At 41.4% G+C, this 24,724-nt stretch overlaps 1 protein-coding gene and 1 long non-coding RNA gene across 5 annotated transcripts in view; both read right to left on the bottom strand.

The window, feature by feature from the left end:
- BCKDHB (branched chain keto acid dehydrogenase E1 subunit beta) overlaps positions 1 to 24,724 on the bottom strand; it is a 311,484-nt gene that overhangs the window by 54,138 nt on the left and 232,622 nt on the right. The gene's annotated exons all lie outside the window — the stretch shown is intronic.
- LOC149872858 (uncharacterized) lies at positions 4,334 to 8,414 on the bottom strand. The gene is made up of 3 exons (XR_016440676.1): positions 8,216 to 8,414; positions 7,235 to 7,408; positions 4,334 to 4,468 (listed from the first exon to the last, which is right to left on the bottom strand). It is a non-coding gene; the product is annotated as an uncharacterized LOC149872858 (long non-coding RNA).

Here is a 24,724-nt window from a genome sequence, read left to right as displayed (position 1 = left end):
CATCCAAATATTTGCTTGTATTACCGGGTTATTAAGTGTCTTGTTTATTCTATAAAGATTCTCTTAAATATGGTGCTATTGCTTTGCATACCCAACATTATTCCTTTAACAAGCAATTACTCTCTTCAGAAAACCATTTGTTTTATTCCACAGCCACATAACAGGGTATCTTAAAAACAAGTACTAATACAATCTCACCATTAGACTCCATGTAAGAGCAAAATTGAACAAATAATTTATAACAAAAGATTTACCCTGTTGAGCATTCCCTTCTTATGCTCATAAATTATTTGAGAAAATAAAAGAAGTATCAGATGTATTTCTTATTCAACGTTTATAGCTATGTTCATTGTATAACACCTCCCATGCACACAATGGTAAAATATGCATTATGAATATCCCAAATTGTTCGGTGCTGGTTAGTTACATATATCATGTGTACTATCATAAAGTCATGTTGTCCTCTGTACTCTATTGATACAAACCCAGACACCTTTATGTCCTCTATTTTTCTCTTTAAGCAACCAGACATAAAGGTGTCAGGTTTCGCATCAATAGAGGACAGAGTAGCAGAAAACCGGAATGTCCTCTATGATGGCCACCCTATGTGTAACTGTTTCTATTCCCTAATTTAATAACATATATATCTAGCTAACTAAACAGTTTGAATTGAGAGTTTTACTACCACAAATACAATTTGATATTCCCTTTCAGCCAATATTCAAATATAGGAGTTAAAAAATTGCCATTGGGGAAAATTTACACCAGTAATGCCCAAATATTGGTGGAAGAGGAACATAAAACAGTTAGAAATACATTCCATTTTTAGTTTTAATTTTCCTTGCATTTCCCAAGTGAAACAAAATAAGCAAGCTAACTAATTAAATTCCCAAATTAAGCCCCATAAACATCAGGCAAGTGCACTATCCCCTTTTCTTTCCTTGTAGTACTTTGAACATTTAATTTCTTCCTCCTCAATTGCCAGCTGACTTCTCACTGAATAATCTCAGTGCAGCAGAGCCAGAAACAATGGGACGCAGTTATGCAATACAAGCCACTTTTCAGAAGAAAAGCCCCGGTAAGATGAATTAATTGCTTGCTTACACACATGAGGGATGCAAAATATCCACACCGTTCTTTCAGTGTTTGTGTAACTCTCAGAGCTGTATATATTGTGTTGGATTCAATAGAAGTATTTCTTCAGTACAGTCATTTTAGGCACTAACCAAGTGAATGATCTTTTTGAGATGATAGTAAGTTTATTTCTAATTCCAAACAAATTAATTAGAGAAGAATGATTATGATATAAGTTAAAAAACAGTTTACCATAGACACAGTTTTTTTAGACCTCAAGCGAGTTTGTTTTTGATATTTTCTTTTAAATGAGACCAGATGGTTGTTTTCCTTCCAAGAGCCATTGTAAATGTTGCTCATACAAGTGGATGTTGCAGAGTTTGAAAAAATGGAACAATGTATTTTAAAATTTAGAATGAGGTAATTAAAGTCAACACTTAAAACCAAGAAAAGCCGAACTCCAAATTCTGAATAATTTAAAAATATAAAAAACATAACTTCTTGGGGTTTAAATCCAGAAGAAAAAATTGCATCATCTAATGTCACCTCCTATATATCTCAGTTATCACAGACGATTAAGTTTCACTAATAAGTTCTAAGATCTTCATCTTAGAAAATGAGAGTCCTCAGGAGAGTAAACTATGTGCATAGGCAGAGAACAGGAGGGACTACAATGACATTAATCCCTGTTGTCCCTGCAACATCAGGGAATTGATTAGTGCGAATACACCTAGATGGTCTCAGGAGATCCAGACTGAAAAGGAAAGCAACCTTTCCCTGGCATGACAGGATCCCTGCTAATCTGATCTGGTTGTCCCTCTTTAACCATAAATCTGGTGATCAGTTTGACACTGAGATGGTCAAGCAAGCCACACAAGCATCTGATAAAGGATTTTTCTTTACAGCCTAAGAGCACTAAGATCTTTCATGAGGTAGGGACAATTTGTGATGCTAAAGGGGGAGAAAAACCGCAAAGAGATCTGTTAGAGCAGACAACTGCATCCATTAAGGCAGAATACCATTTGGTTCCCCAATATCCAATATTTTACCCAATATTTCCAACCTTGGCTCAACTAATCCCTCAAAATATCCTTCTCTGAAACTGTCAGTGCCTGAACCTTATATGTGACCTTTCTCATATTGCTGAGAGACTGTTTAAACAAGAGGAGATTGACTTGATCGCTCCTGAGTGGTCTAGATGGGAGACGCAATTAGGAGAAAGAATTAGCAGAGGCATAACTTAAAATGTTGGCGCCCTGGGCAGACCTCTTGACATAGGGGTCACTGTATTTGTGGGGCAGGCATGGGCTCCTGCTGCCTCAGAGCAAGCCTCTCAGACATGGGCTACTGCAGCAGTGGCATAGGCTGCCTGTGGCTAGTGCTCTGGTTCCCCCTCTGAATTAGCACTCAAGCCCACTTGCCAACCCCACATTACCCAGGTGATATATAGTGAAGGTACTTTTCTTCAAAATGATGACTACGATTTTTCATAATTAGCTCAGTGTCAGAAACCAGTTTCTCACAAATAAGCTGTCATTAATTTTCTCATGTTTTTAGTACAATTAATGTCACTAACAAGTAACATAGTAAACCAAACCTTAAAACATTTCCTATTAGAACAAACATAAATCCTCAATTTCTGCCAAAATACATTCTATAATGTACCAAGACCATTTTGTATTGCTTAAGTAGTGTGCTATGGTCTTAAATTAGACAGCTGGTGGGAAACGGCTAAGTACAGTAAAAAAATCCTAAGGCAGGCTCAGTGAAATCTATCTAGTTTCTCTAAGCTACATAGATTGGTCAGTTAGCAAATGAAACTCATGTTTGCTTTTCAGCTGCACTGGCCCAAGCCAGAAGGTGGACACTTGTGCACACCTCCCAGTGTGACAGACGTTACCAAGGACACCTGAACACAGCCGAGTAATTATGCCATCTGTCACTGGCTGTTAGGCACACGCCTCCCCCTGCTGCCCTGCCATGTCAGGCACTTGGCAGCTGCCCACAGGCAATGAAGGGAAGTGTACCTGGCCCCACTCAGCAGCATGAGGATGCCTGGGCTTTGCCTACATGGGGGTGCAGGGGTCTACCCCAAGCAAAACAGAGGTAGTGGGGAGCGGGACTCATGAGCTCCTGGGTGGAGGTGCTGCCAGTGGCACACCCTGCATTCCCAGCCAGGTCAGGGCATCACAGATTGCCCCTGCCCTCTCCCAAGCCCCAGGACCTTGTGCTACAGCAGCACTGGGAAAGGTGTCCTTCTTTAGGCACTGCAGCCATGGGGGCATGCCTGCTGCCCCTCCCCTCAGCAGGTAGGGGGCAATTTCAGTGTGGGAGCAGGGGCAGGGGAGGGGCTGCTGCCAGCTCTACCCAACGCAGAGACCTGCTAAGCTACCAGCTCAGCCCAGCACAATAACCTGCTGCCCAACCTCCTCCCCTGTTCCTTCACAGGAATCACCCCTTCCAGGTGCTGCAGTCACAGGGCCATGACTGCCCCCACTCCCCATGGACTAGAGCCCTGCAGATGCACAGGAGGCAGCACTGGCTGGGTGGGGAGGCAAACCTCCAAGTCCTTCCCAGAGACACTGCAGTGCAGCTTGGGACACTCTTTGCCCTTCCCCAGCCCGGCTGGGAACGCAGGGTGCACTGCTGGTACTGCCTCTTCTAGCAGCTCGTAAGCTCTGCTCCCTCCACCCCATACCTGTGTCCTGCCTGGCTGACAGCTAGAGATCTCAGGGGAAGGAGGGGCAGCTAGACACTGGGCTGGAGCAGCCAAGCTGTGGCTCTCTGTAAAGGAGAGGCTTGTGGGGGGACAACCAGACAACTGGGATACCGGTGGGGAGTGACCTACCTTGATTCACGATTGGACCTGGCACTGATGTTCACTGCACTGGTCCAACCTAGCTTGAGTAAGTGTCATACTAAGATAGACCTGGATCTATCTAGACTGCAATTTGCCATTTTGAAACTGGTCTGTGTGCTGCAAAGTTCTGTTTTGTTGCAGGTATAGACCAGTTTCTGGCCACCTAAACCAAAGAAGTGAAAAGTCTGAACCTAGCCAATGTGAAGAACAGTTTAGAACTTTCCTGTATGAAGTTACCTTTTACGCAGCTGAAGACTGGTCTTGCCCCAGTCTTCTCTTCTATACATTAAGCCAACCCCATTCTTTAAACCTTTCCTCAATCATGTCCTCTGATCATTTTTGTTACTCTCCTCTGGACTCTCTCCAGTTGTTCCATGTCTTTCTTGAAGGGTGGTACCCAAACTGAACACAAGACTCCAGCTGAGGCTTTACCAGTACTGAGTAAATTGGAAGGGTTACTAATACCATTACGTTGGAAGAAAGCATTTATAAAAGCCTCCTTTTGCTTTTCAATAAGTCCTGTAATCATGGTTCCTGCAAAAAAAAAAAAATACAAGCAAGATGGTCGGCTGAAGAGTATCCCTATTTTACCTCATCCATTTGTTTATGCATTATTTTTAGGTAAACAAAGATGTGCTTGGCTAGTGCTTGACAGAAAAATGGCTACTGGTTCTGTGTAGGGGCAGAATGGCTAGCCCATTTCTCTGTGCACTTTGACAAAAAACCCTTGATAGTGGAGTGTAGATAACCCTCCCCAAACACAGCTGGGTTATACATATGTTGCACAAGATTGCTGCCCTGAGCCTACCACTCTGTCTTGCCTCTCTGATTCCCTACAGCGGTGGGGGGAGAGGGTTACAATAAAAAAAACAAGCTATGGTTCTAGTGCAGCATTTTTGCAGAGCCTCTAGAAGGCAAATACACTGCCATCTATGTGTGTTTTCAATATTACATAATTAGAAAAACAACATTAAACACATTGCAGACCAAAGGAGAAAAGAGTAAAATGAAAAATAGGGAGGAATCCAAAAAGGGGAAAAAAGAATGATAAAGGAGCCTGGAAATCCTAGCACAGACTTTAACTCTTCATATGCATAAGTGAAATGAACAATGTATCCCTTTACTGTGGAGTGTAAGAAAGCATAGGTTCCCCTTGGAGTAGAAAAGTAGATGCTATACACTGAAGCTCTTGTAGCACACTGCTAGTGTTATAATTTTGTAATTCAAGAAATCCAAGTTATAAGCTTCTTACCAAACTAAACTTCCCCTTAAGATGTATATTTGACTTAAAAAGAATCAATGCATAAATACATGAGCTGTGTAGTCTGAAATCACCATGAACAATACCCTAATATTTTCCACAAATCTACAATGTATAGAAATATTCCTATAGACAAAATTTCATTTTTAAATACCTACCTAGTGCTTTATGCATTTGGTATAAGTATGTAAGATCCTATGATTCTATTGAGAAATACAAAAGGAAAAAAACTAAAAAGGTCTGACTCTTTTAAAAGCTCATCAGATTCTACATATTCTCATAATGCAACAGTGTGCATGAAAAATACAGAATCTATGTTGTAAAGAAAATGAACGAGGCTCAGTAGCAACAGATGAAAGTCTTACTATGTGCACTATTCTACAATCAATCCAAAGTGTATCATCAAGTGCCTCTCTGATTTAGAAGCAACAGAAGAATCTATAGGCAGTGTCAGTAACGATACAAGGAACAGCATGAAACAGGATGCCAAGGAAACCTTGACAATATAAATGAAACACTTTTCAAAAAGTGAACTGACAGTTTTCCTACCAAAGCAGGAAGACAGAAGGTGTTAAAATTTAATTGAGAGGAAAAGATGTCAGGAAGTTATGGTACTGAATGACACCATACCTATCTTGCTCTACAAAACCCTTGAAATCTTTACTCAGAGTGTACTTCAAATGCATTACAAAAATCAGTGATTCATTTGTACTATTTTGCAAGAAACAAAAATGTTTCTCAAATTACACATCTGAACATGCTATCTATTTGCTGTTGGAAATAGACTGTACTTCTTCATGAGAAAATGATTTTTATCCTAACAATGCCCTATTAAAGTAAGAAAGTATTATCCGCATTTTATACATAGGAAGCCTAGCCTCCAGGCAGACTCAAATGACTTGCCAAAAGTCACAAGGAAAATTGATAGCTGAGTAAGGAATTAAGACCACATCTTTCATGCCCCAATAACATGCCCTAGTCACCAGACTATCCTATATCTCCTAATTGCATAACTGCATCTATTTCAGATGCCCCAAATTTCCAAACTCCTTCATGGTGAAAAACTGGAGAGGGAGACTTTACAAGTACAGTACCATCTCTCAATGTCATTCCTTTTCCCTTTTTTTACTCTCTTCAGATGAAATAACTAAATAAAAAGGAGTCTAATATAGCTAGATCCTTTCTTATAGAATTAAATCAGTTTTCAGTACATTCAACTGTGCTCACATCACTCTTATATGTATTAAATGTTCTGGAAAGTTTTAAATAATATTTGCAGAATATGTTATTAAAATTCACATGTATTTTCTGTAATTTATTTTCTTCGTCCATTTCTAAAATGTGGTAAAAAATATGATTGAATTTGTCTGTCATTTTGTTCTTTATAGCTACTAAAACATATTATTTAAAGCACAACTATGCCAATTATTTCATATTATTTTGTCATCTAATATGAATTTGCATACTTTTATTAACAGTTGTTCTATTATTTTAAGAGGGATCAACATTTATTTTTCTAGATGACAGCCACAATGACTCTGTCACTTTGCATAATATGACACACTAAAGTTTAGTGCCAGCTAAAGTTAACAGAACTTCTGATAAAAAGATAAAATCATGTATATCTTTAGCATTATATCTTGCAAACTAATAGTTCACATCACAAAATGAAAACTGTTTTCTTTCTAGCTGTACCTTCTTTATATGGCTACAGATCTTAAGTACAGCAGTGAACATTCAAGAATCAGCCTGGTTTTAAAGACTTAACTCAGAATTGCTTTTCTCTTATGGCTTGTAAGATTTTTCTAGTTTAGATTAATATTTTTTCATTAAAAACTGCATACGGAATTATAAGCTAATGGTATTTTTTTCTCCGGTGACTGTTGCTTCTTTTGTAGATATGGGAAACTTGCTCAAGGAATTGCATTTAAAGAAAGGAAAAAGAAACTGGATTGCCAAAATCTGACAGATATTTTTTTCTCTAGTTTACTTTTACTTTGTTCTGAATTGGGTACACACTCGTGTTAGCAAAATCATACCTTGTAAAAATCCCTGCTGCTGCTGTTCAGATTTTATTAGAATACAATAAAAGCCAACAATAATCAGCATTGGGAAAGATTTCAGGTTGAAAAAAGTGTGCATAATACATTCCTTGTGTTGGGTCTCCATACTGTACTAGAAACTCTGTAATCTTCCATCATGACAAAATGTGCCTGTGAAAGAGTATAAAAATAGGCAAACAAAATAAAAACCAAAACACTCAAACTTAGAACACATAGTGCACAGACTACAGTCCCATTGTATTTACCTAGTTATTAGCTGTGTGTTTGCATTGCGCATGGGGAAGTGCAAAGTAAATTCGAAAGCTTGCTTGCGTAGTCACTTACATCAGTAGTATAGGTTTGTTAGTCACTTGGCAGCATTTTGCAAGTGAAAGCTTTTAGTATTTGAAATCTTTCCTAAATAAATGACAATGCACCTTTTTCTCTCTGTTGTTGCTGTTATTAAGTCTCAGTTTAGAATACGTGTAATAGTCATAATATGAATTCACAGTATAATGAATTCATTATTGATAAAGAGCCATTTGGTGTCCTCCCAGTCTGTATGGCAGGGTCCCCTTTGTAAAGGGATTTTCTCAACCTCCACAACATGCTCAGAAAAGATGGGGAAGTCAGATTTTTTTGAAAATTACACCCCAGATCTGAAGATGACCTTCTCCACAAAAAACAGTCTTACTCTTGTCAGAGCAACTATGGTTGAGGGGTTTCCCTGGCACTGTGGCTCTATTAGTCTGTGCTGTCAGGGAGCAAGTATTAGGGTTTGAAATGGTGATTATAGAGAATCTTTAGGTAAATGATTGCCTGAAAATACAGAGAACTGTAAAATACAGTCCTGTGTTCTCATGTTCATCATACCAGAGCCAATATGACTGCAGATGTTCCTAAGACCTGCAAGGTTAAGAGTTTTCACTGTTATTTCTCTTACGAAAAAATTTCTAAAATGCATCGACTAAAACTTACCGAAAATTTACCCTTGTAAGAGGCTTACCACAAAAAGTGTCAAATCTTTCAATGAATGATGGGTCCCAGCAGCTTAGCAGCAGTTATACAACTGATTCCAGCTTCAAATCCTGGACACTACAATTTTTTTTCTCTCTACCAAAGGAATAAGATCATTTTATAACTTAAAAAATAGCTCTTCTTCCATTCTGGAAGCAGGTCAAACAATACTTGTTTCACTGGTTATTTCCAGTCTGAAACTGGCCAACAAAATCCTCAGCCATATTTCCTTTGTTTTTCCTACCTGACTTGCTTAAGATTTCACAAAGTAGAAATACAGCAGTTTCAGTCAAGCGGAGTGGGGGGAGAAGCAGTTGGCAGCAGGATCATTTTTTAACTATTAAGCTATAAAATGGAATTAAAGCAAAAGCAACAAAAAAAAAGTTTTGAAAATGCTCACATTAGAAATGTGCCCCAACTCTCTAAACGCAAGGTGTTCACTGCTGAAATTTATAGCGGGAAAAAATAAGAAAACAGAAGAGATGACACCAGTATTTTGCTAACTATGATGAGTGGCAGGAGAGAACAGATTCCTGAGGCAAACTGCCAGAAACAGAGCTCAGTTCCCCCAATAACCGGTGATAACAGCTTTTACATAAATTTTTGGGACTGAAGGGAATGGAGCCATCACACAACGTGGCTGTTTGCAAATTAAATGCATATCAACATTTTAAGGGAATGGAAATGACAGGGCTGCACATGAATTGAAGGAAAACAAATGTATTCTTCCTTTTGCTTTCTTTAGGGATTAAGGCAGAAGAAAGACTACTTCCTTTAGATGTCCAAATTTATCTCTGGTGTTTTGCATTCAATTCAATAGATTTATCCTTGGTGTAACTTTATTAAAGACAACAGATTTGTGCTGGAGGTGGTTTGGGTTCTTGAAATCTAGACTCCAACAGAAGAAAATCTCTGATGTGGTATTTTGCTTAAAGAACCCCCATTTTGTTTGGATGATAAAGCTGCCCTCACCACCCTTCTTGCAGATGCTTTGTGTGAAGCAGATATCAATAACCCTGGATAAATACTCACAAAATAATCTACAAAGATTAGGCAAGTATCCATTTGTGAAACTGCTCTGAAAGGGAAGCAAACATGTTTGTTTGTTCTACTCACTCAACAATTGAATAACCTGTGGGCATGTCTACATGAATGTCTGACTGCACAGTTGCTTTAGCAATTACTCAATCCAGTAACCACTAGTCCTGGCACTGTAGGGGTTGTTTCCGACCCTACTGTGGAGTAGCTCGTACTGCTCATTGCTATTGCTACAAGACACTACGTTGCTGTAGTGACAAGCTACAGCAGTGTAGCTCATCACTACAGCAACACAGCATCAGCAGGCACAAACCATGACGCAGTACTAGCAGTGTCACCGTTCATGCCAGCTGATGCTACATCACCTTAGTGATGTAGTGGCTTGTGTAAACACGCCCTGAAACTAGTAGAATAAGCTTATAGTTGTAGCCTGCATCAGGGTATGGCCACCATCTCCAGTAAAAAAATGGACAGAAATTCTGATGCTGTTTCCTAGATTTTAACCTCTCCTTTCAATCATTCTTCCTGATCTTTGTAAAAAGGAAATTTCAGAACTTAGTTTTAAGGGCTTCCTGATGCCCTGGCTATGATGCTCTTTTTAACTTAGTTGAGAGTACAGTAGCAATATAAATGAGCCTTTAAATAGTTCAAAATTCACTTCAGGCTTCTTCTGCAATATTAACATCACTGGTACTATTCATACGAACAAGCATTACTCATCCTAACTGTTGTAGAACCATGATCTGAATAAAAGCTGAATAATGCAAACACTGGCATCTATAGCTGTTACTAGCCCTACTGACTAATATTCAAGTATCAAACAGGACTGCTCATGGTAGCAATAAATGGACTCATCATAAGCACTGTACCTGGTAGAAAGTATCTAATGTTTTTAATATTTCAAACCACTTTGGAAAATCCTTATTACAATTAAATTATCTCCACAGTTGTGAAAGCTCTCAGCGAAGCATGCCTATGCGTTCTCAGCAGAAACTCCACTGCTTTGTTGCAGTGTAGGACTAATGACCCAACTCATCTGAGCAATAGGAAAATCACTAAGACAATACAAAATGAGACAACATTTTGTTGAGAAACAGTCCTTATCCTGCATGACAGAAGGACTAGGAATTGTACGGGTAACAGCACTTGCTTTAAAAGCTAATTAAGAGAATTAATATAGTACTAAGAAATCTGACTGCAAAAATGTGAGCACCCAGTGTTAGTACTTGTGTTAGCCTATTATCTAGAATCCCCAGTCATGGACACATTTACAAGCCATAGATGCTTTACAGACTTTTTTTAAAATCATATTTATAATACGTATTATATTTAATGGCTTACTCATCTGATAAAATAATTAGATGCTCTCATGATACACTGGATTTTTCTTGAAATATGCTCTGTTATTAATCTGTTCCTGATATTAAATACTGATTTTAGCAGTGGAAGAATATATTCTCACTCAGATCTACTACTTTTTATTCAAACACTATTAGTGTTGCCACTGCTACAACTGGAAAACTATTACATATTAAATATTGTTGGATCATTATGTTTTACTGTTTTTATAGTATGGCTTCTTACCTGGCATGTATCTTCTCTATTTAGAATTTCTTATCAATATGGCTATGTAGGATTTTCTTGAAAATTGCTAATAAACAAAACCAGATACATTTGTCATAGATATATAAACAGTACCAAGTTGAAGTGTACATAACATAAAAAACCCCTAATGCACAGTAATAGACTTTCTTTAGGATCCGGTAAGAATTTTAATTCATTCTACTTGTTGCCGTGTTACTGCATACCAAATACAATGCACATCACACAGTTTATCATAAAAGCCTCTACAGCACACCCCCAGAAGTATGATCTTGTCATAGTTACCAATATATTAAGCACCATGGCTAAGGACAGAAGTTACACATAAACTGGTTTAAGTGATCAGAAACTGGTTTAAACCTGTAACAGAACAGAAGCTCAGTGCACATAAACCCATTTTAAAATGGCTTACACTGGTTTAAGATAAACCTGGTTGAATGAAATACCAGACTTAACTGACTTGGGTCAAATTGGTTTAAGAAGTTTCTGTCCCAAACCCTGTCCTGGTTTAAATTCAATCAGAGTCCCCCAGCATCTCAGCATGCTTTGCAGCCCTTGGCTGGGCTATCTGCTCCAGAAAGCAGAGCTGGCTTCACCCCTCTGCTCTCTAACTGGAGTAGTGAGGGCAGGCTGACAAGGGGATGTGGGGGGCAAGCCCAGCTACAGAGGCAGCCCAGTCTACAGGGGGGGAATGCCCCCCACCAAGCAAACCTCAGCTGGGGGCTGGGGCCAGGAGGGGGGTTTAAACACCCTTTCCCCTACTCAAACCTACTGCTGTCTGCTACTGTGAACTACAAATCCTAGAGGCACCTAGAAGCAGGAAGAGAAAGTGATGAGCAATCCTGCAGAGTCCTGCTGCTGTAATTTTGGACTCCAAATCCCAGAGACCTTGGGGACAGCAAGAAGAGGAAGTGGATACATAGCCAGAGAGCCATACTCGAGCAACTCCCCCTCCCGGCTTCTGGCCAGAGCCTCTGCAGCCATGTGGCTGCATTTCCTGAATCAAAGGTAAATCTTTGTTCACTTCTGTTTTGATTTAATCTGTACAGCTTAGAGTAACCTGCAAAGACTGAATCGATTCAGTTTCTGGCTTTTTGACTGTCTGTACCTAGCCCATGAGACCCTACACAGTACCTGCAGAGTAAAGGTTGCTACATTAAAAACTCAGCATTATGAGTGAATAATTGCTTTTTAAAAACAGTGATTTTATTCATAAAATATCAAAATAACACACTTGGTAAAACATGTCAAAGTAAGAAAAATATTAAACAAACTACTTCCTACAAATTAATTCATTAAAACCAGCATGTCCTTTACATAAGAAACTCACTATATTCAGTAGAAAAGGATGCCTGAAGCACAATTCACAAAAATCTTGGGCTATCCTATTCACTGGCCTCCAACTCCATTATGCATAGCTCATCTATTAATAATGTTTACTTTGGGGCTAGTTCAGTACATATGGGGAAAAATAATCAAAGACAGAGAAAGAGAAGGAGAAGCATGTTTTGTTCCAAATTTTAATTTATTCTTATTCCCAAAGAATGTTCAAGTATATTAAAATAGCACTTTTCTATAAGTACTTTTTGCAAATCAAAAACGTCTCCAACTGACTCAATCTCTGCGCAGCCTAAGTTTGTCATTCCCTCTTCAAGGAGTACAACACATGCAAGGAGTTCACCATGCAAGTTATGCTACCTCAGCAGAAACAATTTAATGAGTCCCCACCTCCCATATGGCCTACATAAAGGAACATTCATAAAGATCACACATTTATGCTTGTCATTGATAAAGCACTCTAGATTTAAAAGGGGCTTTACAATAACAAACACAAAGAACACAAAGCCAAATCTTGTTCATCCCACACATACAAAGAGCTGCACTGTGTTCAAACCTGTTGTTCCAGGCGTACTGTCTTTGGCCTGATCCTCCTTCCACTGAAACCAACAAGTCTTTTGCCATTTAATTTAAGCAGTGCTTCATATCCCCAAGGTGTGAAATCTGGAGATAAGGTGTGAAATCTTAGTCCAGAAGTTAATGGCAAAAGTATCATTAACATTAACAAGCCCTAAAGAGAAAAAAAAGCCCTTCAAAATAAAAAACCTCGCTAAACAATGTTACTTCTGTGAGTTGTGATTCTTATTTCTTACTTTCCTGTTATAAGTATTTTTTTTTTCTTGTTTTGCTCCTATAAAAAGGTTGTGAGAGGAAATAACCCTCTGTCCCCCTCAAGTAGAAGCCAACAGCAGGGAGAAGGAATAGCATGTTCCTTACGATCTACCATCTCCCACATTGCCAGATCCATTTTTTTCTCTCTCGTCCAAAGAAATAAGATCATTTTATGACTTAAAAAATATTCTTCTACTGAAATAGCTGTTCATCCTCAGTGCTCCAGGAAATTAATTGAATAGCAGTGCAGTCATCATACTCCTGCACACTCAACAGGACAAAACGCAATAATTCACTGATGACAGTGAGTGAAATGTCACTTTCAAGCCAACGTATCTTAGGAACTTTTCCAGCTAGACTGGTTAACTTTTCTAAAGTCACAAACTTCCATATATAGATTAAGAAAACAATTTTTTTGGCTCTCTAAATAGAAAACTTGTTAGTTTTTTTTAGGATTGTTTTAGGTTATGCATGCTTTAGAAAAAGAGCATTTAAATGTCTGGCAGCATTTCTGAAGCACAGACTTTGCTAACTGACCCAGTCATGTTTAATATTAATTCTCCATCAACTTTTGCCCCCAGTAAGATACTTGCAGCCAGAATATTTCTGTATTACTAGAAGGTAAAAATCTGAATTTCCTCCTAAATGTTCATGTTTAAAAAATGGTTACATAAACTAAAATTTTTAGCAGGATGTATACAGATGCCTATGCCACTGCTGTTCTTCCAGTGATCTAGCCTTTGCTGTATTATCTATAGGGCTAGGGACAGACATTCAAAAAGCCTGAGCCTGAATTGATTCAATCTTTGCAGGTTAGTCTAACCTGCTTAGGCTGAATCAGTTTGTAAAAATACTCACATCCCCTATGGATTGAAAAAATGAAGGCACATTCCTCCAGTGGCTCAGTCTAGAAGCTGGGGGTGCTAGAGCAGACCTCACTTCCTTTCTACAGTGCTGGGTTGAGGTGGGGGTGTGGCCAGGCCCCAGAAAGACACTCTGATTAGGAAGGGGCTTTTCCCCTCGCTGATCAGTGAGGGAGCCAGGGATTTACACAACATTTAGTTACACAGCAGGGAGCATTTATCCGCCCATCAGCAAAACAAAAGAATATCTTATTAGTTCAAGCTCTTCTTAAACAACTTGTTTCCAAGAAGGAACAGAGGGACATTATCATCTATCTACCTGTTGATTAGCTCCCAAAAGCCCTAAATAGCACTGTCCTTTGCCTTTGTCGTGTGTCCCACAACATGGACTGTGACCAGGATGTGGAATGCTAGCTAACACTGAGAGGTATCTGTGTAAGACAGCAGGGATTGGTGAGGGGGCCCAGGGGAGAGCAGGGAAAAGCCAGGCAGATGCTCTGCACCTGCAGTCTCTGCTGGAGCTACAGCCAGGGAGCAGAGGTGAGGGGCCAGCCCCACTCTCTGGAGCAGAGAGCCCTGCCCAGCCCAGTGAGCACGCCAGGATGCTGGGGGACTCTGGTTTAACTTAAAACCAGGAAGGGGGCTGGGACGGACCTTGCATAAACAAGTTTGACTCAAATCAGTTAAGTCTGATACTACATTCAACCAGGTTTATCTCAAACCGGTTTCTGCTATTTTTAAATTGGTTAATGTGCACTGAACATCTGTTCTGTTACAGGTTTAAACCAGTTTCTGATCACTTAAAGCAGTTTATGTGTAATGACTGTACCTAGCCTAGAAGACCCAGTACATCTGTGTATGACTTCCAAAGCTCTGGCACTGTGGGAAACACTACATAACTATTTTTAACATTGCTAGTGTTACACATAGGGCAAGTTTACATAAGGTGCTATGCCACTGTAGCAATGCACTATGGTGATGTAGCATCAGCAGACACAAACCATGATGCCGCAGCCATGTTGCTATAGCAATATGCCCCCTTGCTATAGCACGCCACTACAGCAACATAGTGGCTAAAAGGAAGTATTAAATGACAGTGCAGTAATAACAGCATCGTAGAGGCATGTGTAGATGTGCCCATAATACAGGGAATGCCTTAATGACTCTACTATACTTAGTACAAATAGGAGAGTGCTTTATTTTATTTCATGAAAGTAATCCAGAAATGCATTGGATAAATTCATCACCAAGCAAACTAGAGCACTGTTCCACAGAAATGCGTGTGCACATCATTTCTCAGTGGCTTTTTTTTTTTCTTTTGTGCTCCTATAGATGCCTGAAATGCGCAAGGCTGTTTTTAAGAAATAGATCTGATCCTACTGATTCCATTCAGGAACTCTGAGAACTTTTACACACATTTCAAGAGCCTCTCTAATTAAAGCACCGCAGCATCCCATTTATCAGCATACCCATGCTTCAAAATGGTGGCAGGGGGTTCAACGAGCTTTAGTTCAAGCACCCCTGTTGCCATTTTGAAGCACAAGGAGTAATTACAGTGCTATAATTACAGAGCATTGGAACAGCCTCCTCACTCATGTGCAGGCATCCTCAGTGTCAGTAGATAATGTCACATAGCCTTAATCAAGGGTAGCAAGGAACTAGTAGGGATTTCTTTAAAATGTTGTCGTGGGTAACATTCCCCAGGATATTATTGTTTTGGAAATACCTCTTGTTCCTTTGTGACTCAATGCACAGAATTACTGGATGTTTGTTACCTGCCTTCTCAGCCTTTTCCCTGCTGCCTTTTGTTTGGCTCAGCACTCTTGCTGCCCCCACAAGCAGGTGTTCACATTAACTTCACTTCTTCCCAAAAGATCTATTAGATTAAAAAAGTGTGTGTCCCAAAATCTCTTTGCAAGTGGACAAAGAGAAGCAGCTATATGGAAACTCAGTATAGGTTGGAATATATTCAGGGTATCTGGGCAACAATTTAAAGAAAGACACTGACTCGGGAAATGTTCTCAGGGTTATTAGATCATCTTCATCACAGGCAATCCCTCTCAGCCAAGGATAATAGTCTTCCATAATTACCTTATCTATGGGTCTGGGATGTGCAATTCGGGCACATGTTTCCATGTGGAGTGGGGGGCTGTGGATACTTCATTTAGTTTGTGACACTGTTTCTGCTGCTCCCACTTTTCTGTCTCCTGTTGTCATCACGAGGTTTCAAAATACTGGGATCCTTGCAGCAGACTTTCTTTATTTAGGGCGGTCTTGGGTGATAGTCTCCCATGAGCTGAAGTTGATGGTACATTTATCAAGCTGGCCTTGAAGCACTTTCTCTGCCCTGGTCTTGAACACATGCCTTGACTGAGCTGGGAAAATAAAACTTGCTTTGGGAGTCTGGAATCAGACATCTGGATGACGTAACTGGCCCAGTAAAGTTGATGTCAAATGATCATTGTCTTGATGCTTGTGGTATTTCTTTGTAAGAGAATGCTAACACTGGTGTGTCTGTCTTCCCACTGGATTTAAAGAATCTTCCACAGGCAGCATTGATGGTACTTCTCCAGAAACTTGAAGTGTTTCCTGTATGTTGTACACATATCAGATCTGTACAGTAAAGTGGGATCATGACTGCTTGATAAACCGTGGATTTGGTTTTTAATCTGATATCACAAACTTCAAACTCAGGCATCTGAAGGCTGAACTTGCACATTTGAGGCAATGTAGGATTTCTTCATTGCTGTCAGCATTTTGCAGCAGATAGCTTCTGAGGTATGGGAAATACTCACTGTTCTCCAGAGTCACCATGAATCTGAATTACCAGAGCTAGAGACTGCTCATTAAGAGCTTCTTGATGGAGAACCTTAGTCTTCTGAATGTTAAACATCAGTCCCATTTTCTTGTGTACCCTGGTGAAGATATCAATGATCGCCTGAACATCTGCTTCCAAATAAACACACACTACAGCATGATCAGCATACTGGAGCTTGATGACTGAGATCAGAGTAGTCTTGGTTTTGGCTCAGAGTCAGCTGACATTAAACAGTGTACCATCCACTTGGTAGTTTACCTGCGCTCCAACTGGACACTTACTGGCAGCCAGACGTAGCACTGCAGTAACAAATATCGAGAAGAGTGTTGAAGCAATGATGCAGCCTTGCTTAACTCATGTCTTAACTTCAAAGGGATCTGAGATAGATCTGTTACCGAGAACTACTGCTCACATACTATCATGGAGCAGGCAAAGAATGGTGATGAATTTCAGTGAGCATCCTTACTTCAAAAGGATCCTCCACAGTGCTTTTCAGCTGACAAAGAAGGCCATGTAAAGACGTTTATGTTGTTCCCAGCATTTTTCCTGCAGTTGGTAAGCAGTGAAGATCATGTCGGTTATGCCTCTTGATTTCCTAAACCCACATTGAGATTCTGGGAGGAGCTCTTCAATAAATGGATGGGGATGGTTCAGGAGCATTCTCTCAGTGATCTTTCCTGTGGTGAACAGCAAGGCAATCTCTTTGTAATTTCCACAGTTGGACCAGTCTCCTTTCTTAAAGATTGTTATGATCATGGTGTCTCTAAGGTCATCTGAGATTTCTTCATCATTCCAGATCCTTAAGATTAGGGCATGGAGCTGTGATGTAAGTTCCTCTTCTTCCTGCTTAAAGATTTCAGCAGGGATTCCACCTGCTCCAGATGCCATGACATTCTTCATCTGCTTGATGTCATTCTCACCCTCATCAAGGGTTGGAGAGATTCTGAGATCATCTTTGACTGGGTGTTGCAGGATGGAATTTAGAACTCTCATCAACAACAGGATGGAATTTAGAACTCTCATCAACAACAGAAATTCAATTGAGAAGATCTTCAAAATGCTTCTTCCAACTGGTGTTGATGGCTCCCCTTTCCTTCATCAGGTCTCCTCCATCCTTAGGTCTCAAGGGAGTTGGTTATGAGTGTTCAGGCCATAGATGACTTTAGTGGGACTAAAAAAACCCTGCATATCATGGATGTCAGTGACATGATGAATTTCCTTTGCCTTGTCTTCCGATCACCTGTTCTTCATATCATGGGTCCACCTTTGGACCTCTGCCTTGGCTTGTTGGTAATTTAATTTCTTTTGCTTAGAGTCAATGTTGTTCTGCCAAGCACGAAAGGCCTTGTGCTTCCAATAGTTACAACTTTTGGTCTCCCAGTCATTCTCTTCAAACTAGTCTTAGTGTTTCCTAGTCCAGAATCCAAGCATCTCTTTGCAGGTGCTGATGACAGTGGATTTGAAGGCACCCCAAGCACTACCAACATTTTCCTATTGTTGTTGATTGGAATTTTCCAGTTTTTCATTGAGGCACTGGTGAAACAGGTCTCACTTGATTGCATCCTCAAGTCCTTTAACAATGATCTTCCACCAGCACAACTTCTGCTGCAGCCATCAATTGAGCCAGTTTGAGTGATGTGACCAAGCGGATGAGTCAGTGATTGGCCCAGCAATCATAAGCTCCTAGCATAGCTTGAGTGATACAGACATCTTTGAAATACTGGGCACAAACAGTTACATTGTCAGTCAAGTGCCAACACTTGGATTGTGGGTGTTGTTATGATGTCTTGTACCTGTTTTTCTGGTGGAATAAGGTGTTGGTGATGGTGAGTCCATGATCTGTATATTTGGTCAAGAGGAGGATGCTGTTGGAGTTAACCTTTCCTACTCCTCCTTGGTTTCATTCCAGAGGTTCAAGTCTCTTCTGACTCTGGCATTGAAACTGCTGAGCAAAATAAGCCTATCTCCCTTCAAAATGTCAGAAAGGACTTGGTCAATGTTGATATAGGGTTCCTCCTTGGTTTCATCAGTGGCATCAAGAGTCAGGGCATACATGCTGACAACAGTGTTGTATTGGCTCCCTGGCAATTTGAGATGGAGAGTTATGAGGCAGTTATTAATTATGTTAGAGAGCTTGTTGAGTTGTTTTATGAGTTCATTCCTAATGAAAAAGCCAGCTCCATGAAGTTGTGTTCTTCTTCCTGTTTACCCTTCCAGAACAGGGTATAGCCACCTCCTTGTTCTTTGAGCTGTCCATCTCCCACATCCTGGGTCTTGCTGCATGCAGTGTCAGTGCTGTGTCATGTGAGTTCTTGAGCCCCAATTGAACTGTGGTGCTCTGGGTGTTCACTATCAGGATGGTCTAATGAAGGCCGTGATGTTCCAGGTCCTGAAATTGATTTCTGCCTTCACTGATTTCAACCATAGTAAACCACTGAATGTGGTTATCCAATCTGGAAAAATAGTAGGCAGGCTATGTTTAGGACAGCTTTTCTAGCCCCCTCCCCATGTGGGATGAGCAGAACAGACCCTAAAGAGGACTGCTCAGTTGCAGTTACAGCTGCCAAATTGCACTCCTGCCTCATCCAAGTTCTAGGTGACCTTCTTGTAACTGCCACCTTTGTGCCAGTTCAAGACTAGGAGCTTCCGGGCCTCACAGTCCTGCTCCCATCATCACTAGCTGGTCACCAAAGGACTTGAAAAATGTGCTGAAGCCGTTTTCATGGAAGACACCTGTCTGTGATTTCTTTTCTCGTGGAAAAGGTGCTGCACATCAGCTTCCATATGGTTCTTTACAGAACAGGACCTTGACCTAATGGCAGGGAGGCCAAGACAATTGAAGATCTCATTCTGCTGAAGCCTCCATCTACCATCACAGCTGTTGAGAGTCTAACACCTTCTGCCTTCTCTGCCACTGAGGACTTACAGACCCTTTGCTGAGGGTTGGGCAGGCTCATTATAGTGTCAACCTGTACTTGCCATGTCGCAACACTGTCAGAGGATATATGTAACTTTTCAAAAGGGACAGCATGGCCACCTGCTTATTTCACACCTAACTGTCCCTGAAGGTCGTCCCACTATCCACCACCTGTGGACATGCTGGGTAGCAACACGTCTCCCACCAGATAGAAGACAAGCATTCTATCTATGCTATTCTAGCTTTTTTGGTAGGTGTAGTCAGACCTTCACTTTTTCCCCAGACTTCAAAGGCACTAACAAAGCCAGCAGCATTAGCCTGCAATAATCCTGGCATTATTCCTTAATCAACATACAATAGTGCAAAAGACAATAAAGGGAGAAATCTCTGTTGATGCTTTTACCACTAACACATAGAGCTACAGCTGTCAATCTATATCTACTAATTTATATACATTCTTAAGAAAAAGGGTGAGAAAGGTCGTTTCCCTACTTGTCATGCTAACAACAAAGAGCCTGTTTACATAAAAGCACAGGTTCAAGTCATTCCTCTGATCTGTTCTCTGAACTCTATATCAATTCTTACACAAAGATCACCACCTTATGTCTTCACACACATTCTTAAATTAATCTATCCCTATATGCTACAGTCCCAGCCATTTCATTGACATAAATCTAGCTAACAAAAAATAATCCAGCACAACACTCCTCAGCAAATAAATTCAATAGACTTTAAAGCAATCAATGCTCAACAAATCCTAAAAGCTGCACTGAGCAGCAAATATTTAAGGAAAAATGTTAGGTGTAGTCAGTAGTATCTATGTGCACAGGTGAAGCCAATATGCAACAGCATATTTTTATTAGCTTCAGGTACAATGACTTAAACAGCAAGACCCACTGACAAGCAATTTCTAGGGTTTTGTGATGTCGTGTGAGAAATGAGGTCAAAAGGCCAAGTGACTGCAACCACTCCAAAAGTTTCCTATTGTAATAAAGAATTGGAAATTAGGACAGAAAAGGTTATTACTATGCCTTTACTTGGAATTATTGTGCATGACACCACGGAGAGCTAATTGTAAAGCTCTACTTCTAGTCATGGTAGAAAGCCAATCCATAATTCATTTGGAATAAAACATAATTCCAAATAAAATAAGATGTTATTAAACCTCATATTATTAGTTTTTTGAAGCAGAGAAGAAGTTTAAAGTGTATTAATTATTTTGGGAGGTTGCTTTACAGTAGAGCCCTATCATAGTCAATCTGTATCAGGTAAAAGTTGTAGAATTTTAAACCAATGAAAAAAATAAAACAGAAAGGAGATTTTTATATTAATTTATATTAAACAAACAACAAGTTAGAGATTTGACAAGGCATAATACATAGGCATGCTCAGTATCAACTATAACACTAATCTAGAGTGACTATAGGAGAGTCCATTGCTCAAATAGATGCCCAAATTATCATTAGTTTTGTTTACATACCAGTAAAAAATGCTGAAGTTACAGAACTGCAATGTGCTATTAGGGATAAAATGGAAACTATCACCACAACACAGCCTAGAAAACATAAATCAGAGTCATAGAAGGGTTTTTTCCCCCTTATGTATCTGGATCAAAAACTTCTCATTTCTAGCTGCTCTGCGGGATATCTTAAATTTATGGTTAGAAGCACAACATGGCTCTAATCAGATCAGTCTGAATTAAAATTATACTTTTCCAGCTGTAAACTGTATCTACAAGAGAAAATATAATACAAAACACATTTTTTTCTAGAAGAGAAAATTCTAAGAGTTGGAGTGAGATGCAAATGCTAAACCCAGTAAAAGGGGGGGAATCATTAAAATGGAAGGCCTATATTCATTTCAGTTCTGTTTCGGTGGCCATATTCTTGATTCTCTTAACAATTGGTGCACGGAGGGCCAAGCATATGGCCTAAAGTTATAAACCACAGTGGATAAACACAGATATACCAGTATGACGATGGTGCTGGAGTTCAGCCTTAGGCAAATCTATATTTGCATGCCAGATTAAATACCAGCACAAGAAAACACATTCTCCCTAAACACAGCAAGAGTGTACTTCACATTATACACTCTACTGATTACAATGAATACAATCTTTGATTTGTTCAGTAGCCAAGAACTTTCAGAGTCATTGAACCACGAAAAATACACCCTTCTGAATATATTCTGCTATTACACCACTTCATGCTGTGCTGGGATAAACTTCCTGTGCTTTTGTGCAGACCTGGGTAACAAGTTAAAATAGATTCTGTTTGCATCCTTTCATGCCAAAAGGAAGAAAACCAGTTCAGACAATGAGGCTCATTCTGTATGCTGCCCTCTACATCACTAGCAGCCCAAGTTAAAAATGGGGATATAATGAAATGGGAAAAGAAAAAATATTTTCTTTGCATTAGACAAAGTTAATTTATGGGTAAAATTACACGTTAAACTTAGAACATAGTATACCTGTGAAATATTAAGTAGTGTTAAAGTGAGTGTTGTGGGGCACTCCCGTGCCCCGCTCCTAAGAAGGCTCAACCCTGGGAGGGAGAGATGTGTAGCAGGGCACTAGGGTGCCTGCTACTGGCATTGGTAATAGGGCTTGGCTGCCAATCAGCAGGGCAGCACAGCTGAAGGTTGCTTAGGCAACTGAGTGGGTCAGCTGACCAAAAGGGGGGCAGGGCCTGGCCTTTATGACAGGCTGAGAAGCAGGAGCTCTGCTGCAGAGCAGAGCAGAGCAGAGCAGACTAGACTAGACTAGACTAGACTAGACTAGACTAGACTAGACTAGACTAGACTGAGTGCCCATGTGTTGATGGGATGGAGAGGCCTCTATCACAGAGGCTTGATGGAGAGTCAGGGTGGCGCAGAATGTTATAGCCAATAGGCTGATTTTGTGTTACAGCCGGTGGGCTCAGGGCTTTATGTTTGTTGTTGTGATGTTTGTGTAACATTGGAGGACCAGGTGAGGCTATAAAGGGATGGTGGAGGCCTCATTAGGGGCTCCCCAGTAACGTGGGGTGTTCCTGCCACCACAGAGGGTGCAGTGTTTTGGGGTGTCCTAACCCTGGCCCCAGTGGGGCAGTATGGGAGAGGGCCCAGCTGGGCAAGACCCAGAGAAGGGTCTGGGGCCAGGTAAGGCTTAGGCTGCCTGAGCCCCAATTGAGAGAAACCCTGAGAGGGCACAGCATTTGGGTGCCAGAGGGAAGGCACGGCAGTGTGGTGCCGGGGTGGTGCTGCATTTGGGGGTGTGTTCACCCTAGCCCTGTGTGGGCGATAACTGGAGAAGCCCAAGCAGGGCATAAGACCCACGAGGAGGGTCAAGGGGGCCAGGCACGGCTACATGCCACCTGAGCCCCAACCACGGGAAGTGCGGGCGACGAAACCCCAGTGTGGGTAATCGGAGTGCGGGAAGCGCAAGACAGAGGCCCCAGTGTGGGCAAGAGCAAGACGCGCGAGCATAGGCCCCAGAGAGGGCATGAGTATACGAGGCCGCAGGGAACGCAGAGAGACAAGGCCTGAGTACGGGCAGCAGGAGATAGGCCCCAGTGGGGCACAGCCCGTAAGGGAAAAGCCCCGGAAGGGGGGCAAACCCATTGAGAAGCCCGAGTACAGGAGAGCGCGTGGGTAAGAGCCCGGTGAGGGCAAGGTACATAGGGAAGTCCCAGAGGCAAACCCGGTGAAGGCGAGCACGCAGGTAAGAGCCCGGTGAAGGCGAGCACGCAGGTAAGAGCCCGGTGAGGGTGGACGTGCAGGTAAGAGCCTGGAGAGGGCGAGGTACATGGGGAAGTCCCAGAGAGAGAAGCCCGGTGAGGGTGAGGGGGCGCACACAGAGAGAAGCCCCAAGAGGAGGCGCGTATAGAGAGTGAATGGATTGAGCCCAGTGAAAGTGAACATTAGGGCGGAGGTCTTTGGCAGGACCTCTAGGGGAAGCATGTAGGCAAGACAACTTCCGGAAGAACTGCGAGGCTTGGGGCGTGCTGCAGGGGAGGTAGGAGGCACGCAACGCCCATAGGGTTAGGGTACCAAATTCATCTGGGACAGAGCTGGGACCGGTAGAGTAAGAATACCGGGTCCAAGGGGCCCAGTAAGGCAGCCTCCCATTAATCTCAGAGAAACAGCAAAGTCATAGCGGGCGAGAAAGAGGGTGCTAGATCGGCAACTTGGCACGGTAGGGGTGCCAGGGGAGATCACGGCCGCTCCTGGGTCCCCGCCCTGTGACTGTGAGAAACTTCTGGCCATGTCTAGACAAGCACGGCCATTTGTTTCCCTGGGAACAAGAAGCAGTGGCACACCTTGTGTCGCTGTTACTTGACCGTGCTATGTGCGCTCTGGTGAGCAGCAGGTTACTCTGGGTGACATAGGGGAGGCTGGGGCCAGCAACTGGGGATCTGGGGGCCTCAGGGAGTTGCAGCCATAGCGCTTCTACAGATGAGAGCCTGGCCAGCAGCTGGAGTGTGGCTCCAACCATCCACGCTCTACTTTTGGGTGGCATGCACTGTGACCATGTGCATCACCCCCCTTTTTTTGATGTGGGCTTTTTTTTTTTTTTTTTTTTTTACCCTCCCCCACCCTACAATGCAAGGTAGCAGCATGGAGCATGCCTGCATATGCACATACTGCATGTCTGTGCTCATATGGACATGGCCTCTGTGAGCAGTTGCATGTTAAGTATTAATACCATTACTTGCCTACACAGATCTGACTTGCCACTAGAGAGCTGGTGAGCAGGGGCCTGGCAAGGAGTAAGACACCTGGGCTCTATTCCTGCTCTGGGTGGTCCAGGAGGCTGGGAATGGTGCATCCTGAGATGACAGAAAACTGCAAATTGTTCATTTTATTTCTATGAAGGAAACTGAAGTTATGTTAATACGATCTGCGTGGCAGAGCTAACCCTCGCCTGGGGTAATGAACTGAGACACTGAGATGGCACTCAGCATGAATTAAACAAGCTTCAATATCTGGATGCCTGCATTTATCTGCCCTTAGTATGGTCAAGGTGTAACATGAGCTTAGTTAAGGTTCTAAAAGAATAATTTGAGACACAAAAGTAAAGGAAG

This window comes from Crocodylus siamensis, chromosome 1, assembly GCF_052110815.1.
Source record: "Crocodylus siamensis isolate JL-2025a chromosome 1, ASM5211081v1, whole genome shotgun sequence".
NCBI classification, from domain to species: Eukaryota; Metazoa; Chordata; order Crocodylia; family Crocodylidae; genus Crocodylus; species Crocodylus siamensis.
This window is presented reverse-complemented; position numbering and strand designations above follow the sequence as displayed.